General features: G+C 39.3%; 1 pseudogene; it reads right to left on the bottom strand.

The window, feature by feature from the left end:
- Nucleotides 1-4054: 4054 nt before the first annotated feature.
- LOC119540300 lies at nucleotides 4055-4491 on the bottom strand (annotated as a pseudogene).
- Between the last annotated feature and the right edge of the window lie 2338 nt (nucleotides 4492-6829).

Genomic DNA, 6829 nt, shown 5'->3' with positions numbered 1-6829 from the left:
CCATTGTGTCCTTCATTTCCATAAGTTCTGCTATTTGTTTTTTCAAGTTTTTTAATTCTTCTTTATGGTCATCCAGTGTCTTCCTTATACCCTTCATCTCTTTTGCTATATCTTCCCTTAGTTCATTAACTTGATTTTTGAATTGATTTAGGAAGTTTGTTTGAACATCTTTAATTAGTTCTTCCTTCAGTTTGTTGAATTGATTTAGCATTAGTTGCCTCAACTCCTGTATCTTGGTTGAACTATCAGTTTGTTCCTTTGGCTGGCCCATATTTTCATGTTTCCTCATATGGATCATTATCTTAAGCTATCTAGGCATCTGACTTTCTTGATTAGTTTATTCTGGAGTTTGTTTTCACTGTTTTACCTAGGGTTTTCTTGTTGGTTGGCTTTGTTTTCTAAACTTTGGTGTTCAGTTCAGCTTATTTTAGGCCTCTCACTTACGTTTATTTAGTTGATCAGAGGTTTTCATCTCTTGTTTTTCTGTTTCTTGCCCTGCCTTTATGTAACCATTTTTTGTGAGGGTCACCTCAGATATCGTCAACCCCAGTCAGGTTTTCCCAGTCCAAAGAGGGCCAGATCTCAGGAGGATGGTATGGAGTTTCCTTGACAATGAGACCCTCCTGTGAGGCCTTTAGATTCTGTGCTTTTCATATCCTGTCCAACAGGTGGCACCTGCCAGCCCACAGCTCCCCCACCAGTGTAAGGAGGTATGGAGCCTTTACTTCTCCCATTAACCCTGACCCTGTTGGGGACATGGCTGACTGAAGTTGGTTTCTGAATTCCAGCCCCTGGGGTCTGAGTTCCCTGAAGGAGGGCTGCTACTTGAGCTGGACCATGCCCCCTTTTCTTGGGGAAGTTATGGCCTTCAGTGAATTGTCTCCCCCACTGGACTTATTGCTTTGTCTCTTAGAGCTATCTTAGCTCTGCTCTTGCCTGGGCCCAAACTGCAAGTCTTTGAGTCTTTCTGTAATGGGCTACTTAGAATAGACATTTAAAAAAATAGAGAAACAGATAAAAATAGAAAAAAGAAAAAGAAAGACCCATTATAGACTATTTAAAGAAAAGCACTTTAATTCCATCCTTGCAATTCTGATAGGCTATTGAAATGCAAAAAGACAAGGAGCTGGACCACAAATGAGGAGCAAACAAAAAACAAGAAAAACCAGCTTTTCAGGGAAGAGCCCTGGCCCCCTGGGTTTGCATATGTGCCTGATTCTGTTTGATCTCAGCCCTTCTCTGTATTATGTTCATCCCCAACTACAAAAGTCTCTTTTTTTTTTTCCTGTTTTTACTAGCCCTATCTCCTCTCTGCTGGGCTCACTGCTCCCAGATTCTCCAGTGTCTGGTCTCAGTTTTTCTACGGTTAGAGTTTTCATTCATTAGTCTGAGTCTGTTAATCAGCTCTGCAACTGCGGTTCTTCCTCCCGGTTCCCAGCACTGATGGCCCCTCCTCCCTCAGGAAACCAGCCACAAAACAGTCTGGTGTGCCTGACAGGGAGGGGTGTGGGCCCCCTGGCCATGAGAACTTACAGATTTTGCTGATCTCAGCTGCTCCACATACTGGAGACTGTTGTATGACTCTTGTCCAAACTTAGATTTCCCTGAGGTGTCCGGTCCACACAATTCCTAGCAATGTACCAGCTGCCCCAGAGGAGTAACTAAAACTCACAGCTCACCACTCCACCATTTTGCCCCACCTCCCTTCTTTTAATTTTTAATCTTTAAGCATTGTTAGTAATGTTATGATCATCCCAATGAATTTAATCAGGACCTGGTTTACTTGGGCAGTGATATCTGCTTCTCTATCAGCACCTTTAGCCAAGTAAAGATTTTGAGCTCCACAGGATAATGATTATTCCTATGAAGAGCGCCAGTCAAAGGTTGTGTACCAGAGGCTAGGAAATAGTATGAAATATACTTTCATCTAATATGACATATGCCATTGAGTCTTGCTCATTGGGAGCATTTGGACTACTGTTGTGCATCTATTGAATTATGTTTCATGTTATTGGTTTTATTTTAATAAAAATCTTGTTTCTATATTGACTATTGATTTTACAGGGGAGTTGATGCCGGTCTATTTTCCAGGCTTTAGAATTGAGAAGTTTTGCCAGTTTTACAGCTAAATACTTTAAAAGAGTGATGCCTTTTATAAATAATTTAAGCCCTATGTGGTGGGAATGAGTTGGAAATAAATATTTTTTGTTGTCATAGTCTACTATTTACTTGAGCTGTGGGATTTTAAGTAAAAGATCAAGTATAATTTCTTTGAAATTCTGACTAGCTAATTTATTTTTCTTAATGATATTACAATTGCTCCAATCTTTACATCTCAAAAATATAATTCTGTTCTGAATGGGGCATGCTAATATCAAATGCCACTCAGGGTGTGGGTGTTCCCACTCAGGTAATATGAAATCAAATGTAAACCTTGGCTTATGTGCCATAGTTTCCCTACCTTGAGCTGGAGCATGACATTAATGAAATGAATTCCTCTATAAGGAATTCACCCTTGGTTGCTTCCTGTCAAGCCACTTACCCTTTTTTTTTTTTTCGGAATACAAAAGGTAAGAGAAGATCAGGAATTTTAGGTCTGTCTCATATCTTTTTTTTTTTTTTTTTTTTTTTTTTAGGACACAATGGCTTGCTTTTATTTCGGTATGCATTCACATTTTAGCATTTAGTGATCCTGAACAGAAAACTGGAAAAGCGCAGCAATTTGTCAGGAAGTCAAGCCCGCCAATTTCTGCTGTGCACACTGAGTTCTTTCTTAATACCTGCTGAGGATCATCAGAGGCAGCAGCACCAAAACCAAAGTGTGCCCTGAATTCAAGGTTCTTTTTGTTCCAGTTGTCAGAGTCCAAACTAGACCCAAATGGATTGCAAGGATGACCAAATGAGAGCCCTGTTTAAACTTCTTCAATTTTTAAAAGCAAAAGCAACTACAAGAAAACAATTCATTCAGAGGGATTGTGTGTGCTTACAGATGTCTTCATGTGGCCTTTCTACAAGTTTAACTACCAAGAACTTTGAAAGCTGGCAGGTCTGAGTATCCCTGGTGAGTGTTCTTTTCACCACATCAAAACCTGAGCTAAAAACATTCATCAGTTAACGATAACAGCAGAGGGTGGAAGGGCTGAGGACCCAATTTTCATTTTCAGGCTGGTGGAGAGTAAAGAAATGTGGTTCCAAAACTAAATGAGGGAGGTCAGAGACTCTTTCCAACCTTACCTGATGGCTTCTGGCCAAAGCAAGGCAGTGTCATGGAAAGCATTCGGTGGTGAAAGTGCAGGAAGGGACTTCAGGAGGAAAAAGGAAAAAGCAGCACCCCTCAATCGGGGGTGGGGGTGGGGGTGGGGAGGAGATATGGGGAAAGCCCTGAAAGAATTCCTCATCAAAGGCCAATTTCAGAAGGGAGCAGAGGGGCTTACAATCTATTCTTTGGCCAAGCGTGGTAGTGGAGAGTGGGGAGAGGATGATGGCTTGGAAGGGTGTAGTCATTTAAGGCTTAAAAAAAGAAACTGGGGGGTGCAGATGAAGCACCCACACAAACCCAGCAGTAGTCCCACAGACTGTGACCTGAAACATTCACATCTATTCTAATATGCCACCCCAATCTGGAGAGCTGTTGTAGGGGGAGAAGGAAGGAGAAAGGTAGGGGGAGGGAAAGGGGGAGAGGCAGAGACCCCAGGCCATGTAATCAGCAGTAAGATGACTGCGTGATGTGTCTCTTCACAGCTGAGTTAGATGTGCCCCACCAGTTATGATGGGAACCAATTTAAATATGCTTTCTTGATCCCAAAAGTTCAACTACATGGACAGTGGTTACACTTGACAGTATGATTTGTTATAGCACAACTTATATAGTTCAAATGGACAAAAAATTAGTTATCATTTACAGTATCTTAAGATAAAATGCCTTTGAAGGAGAGCTTCCTTTCCAGTACTTTGAGGTCTACAAGATGTATCTAGAAAATTTACTACTGTGGAAAACGAAGACTGCTTTAAATTGAATAGGGGTGGGGTGAGGGCCTGTGGTTTTTCTTTTTGATTAATTGCTGTAACACTGTCTTTCAGGCGGCTGAGGAAGTTTCATATTTTCTTTAAATATCCTTAGGTGCCAAAGTTCTTGCAGGACAACTTTGATGCTATATAAATTCTGCCATTTTGCTAGCACTGATATGGCTCTTGGGTCCACAACTCCATTAGAACTATTAACTCCATTCATATTAATTTTTGTTACAAATCTTACAAAGGGGAGTTTCTGGGTATTTAGGTCCATGTTCTATTTTAAGGCTGTATATTCAGTTTTCATAAATTGTTCTTGGAGGCCCAATTATCATCCCTGTTCATCTTGTGTCATGTCTTCGTCATCTTCTAGACCCCAGCTAACGGTGCCATCTCTTACTCCTTTCTGGCCTTCTTTGAGTTCTTCACCAGTTGGAAATTGCAAGGGACTTTTACTCCCAAGCCCATGGTGGCTGCCATCTTGCATCCGATCCATCTCATATTGATCACACTTAGTGATCTCGCCATGAGATTTGTAAGGAATAAGGAAACAAAGACAAAAATTGGCTTAATTATAGTATCTTGGAGTATTCCTGGTGTTTCTTTGTCCAGATTTCTGCTGATTTTTCACTACCTGCTTTGGCTTCTTAACCTGGACCTGGGATTCACTTTCTTGGTTGCTGGCTTTTGAGCTGTTTTTCCAGACCTGTTGGTTGGTATAATCTAAAGTAATACCCTGGTCTCTGGTATACCTCTTTCTTCTGAAGACCTGCGCCAAGGTAATAATTCCAATTCAGAGAACTTTTTTGAAGTTGTGAGGGGAACAATGAACATGGAGAAAAAATTATGGAAAAACATTTTATACCATCAGTCACAGTGAGTATTTGGTGAGGTTGCACGTAATTCTACGTAAACTATTACTCTAAAGGAGAGCAAATCAAAGTAATGCCCTACTAAATTTAGATCCATTAGCCTCTCCCTGACAGGAAATTGAAAGGCAATCCCAGGAACCTTTAGCAAAAAGAGAATTTAAAAGTTACAGAACCACATATATGGCCAAAACTTACATGCTGAATTCAGATAATAGCATTTCTGAGAACATAAATTTAAAGAGAAATATGCTGAGCATTTATCATGAGAAAGAAACTGCAGAGATAAAAATATAAATGAGAAGATATTTGTTTTCACATATTTTATACAGCAAGTTTTAACAAACTGTTATCTAAACACCTGATATTAGAGTTCCATGGTTTTATTTCAGAAATGCTTGATAAAGTCACCCAAGATAGAAAGTGAGATCCTAAAGGAATGATGAGCAGGAGGCAAACAAATGAAGTAGCTTCAGTTGCATTTATTAGAAATAATCAATAATTTGCAGGATGGGGGAGAGCACAGCAAAGAAGGCAAGAGAAAAGAGTACGTGGGTACTTTTAAAAGCAGGGATATCTAGTGCTTATTATTTTAAAATGCAAACTCCCTGCTCTACTTCCTTAAATTATCAGTCAAGTTTTGGGTGGCCTTTTGAGAAGATGTGTAAAGGAAGTGATTTCCACAAATGGGTGTGTATCTCTTTCCTATTGCTGCTGTAACAAATTACCACAAATGTATTGGCTTAAAACAAAAGAAATTTATCTCACTGTTTTAGAGGTCAGACTTAAAAAAAATGGATCCTACAAGGACTAAAATCAAGACATCAAAAGGGCTGGTTCCTTGTGGAGGTTCTAGAGAATTCATTCCTTGCATTTTATAATTTCTAAGGACTGCCTGTATCCTTGCCTTGTGCTCTCTTCCTCTATCTTCAAAGCCAATAGTGTAGCTTCTTCAAATCTCTTTCTCTCCGACCTCTGCTTCTGTCCTCACATCTCCTTCTCTGACTCTGGCTCGCCTGCCTCCATCTTTCTGTTATAAGGATTCTTGTGATTACATTGGGCCCATGAGCCAGAATGACCTACAGAATAATCCCAGAATCCTCAACCATACCTGCAAGGTCCCTTTTGCCCTATAAACTAACATACGCACAGGTCTGCAGATTAATACATGGACAGCTTTGCGGGGAGGGGATTATGCTGTCAACCACAAGGTTTCTCTGAGGAAGAACAGAGAGTGCAAGTGGGGCACTGTGGTCTCTAAAATGTACTAATTCAATGGAAGCAAAGGGTTTGAAGCCAGAGGTCATCATGAGAATATGCTTCAAATAGTTTGTGAGCAGAGCAATGATTGATTATAATATCTGTGCTTAGGAAAGTAAAATTTTGAAATTATGAAAGATGAACTATGTCATAAAGATAAATAACAAAATAGGTAATGGTTCCAGAGAACAATAGGGTTGTCACAAAGAAGTACATGATTAATTATCAAAAGTATTCAACACACAATAATTGCTATTGGAATTTTTAAAAAGTGAATTTGGATAATGATGCTCAGTGAATCTTTTCTAATGAAAAGGACGTGAATTTGTTTTTTTGTGTGGGTCAGACTATTCCATGACTTACTTAAACACTTACTCATGACCAATCGTTTTGCAGTTTGGGAATGGGGAGGTCTAAGGATGATCAGGTAAGAAATTAACATAGAGTAGTACTAACATTTCATCTTTACTGAAAAAAAAATTCTCAGCATTCACGTCCTTCCGATGATAGGTTAGTACGTTATATATTAAAGATGGTACTGTACTCATATAATCAGACAACACAGATTTTATAATATTAATACTTCTATTAATATAAGTATACTTAATGTTTTGACCATTAATGTACCTCTAAAGATTACTTCATATAACTCTTGCAAAATCTTTTTTTAACATAATTTTACTGAGGTA

This window comes from Choloepus didactylus, chromosome 7 (assembly GCF_015220235.1).
Source record: "Choloepus didactylus isolate mChoDid1 chromosome 7, mChoDid1.pri, whole genome shotgun sequence".
Classification (NCBI taxonomy): domain Eukaryota; kingdom Metazoa; phylum Chordata; class Mammalia; order Pilosa; family Megalonychidae; genus Choloepus; species Choloepus didactylus.
Note: the sequence above shows the minus strand (reverse complement) of the source record. Positions and strands in the feature narration are given on the sequence as shown.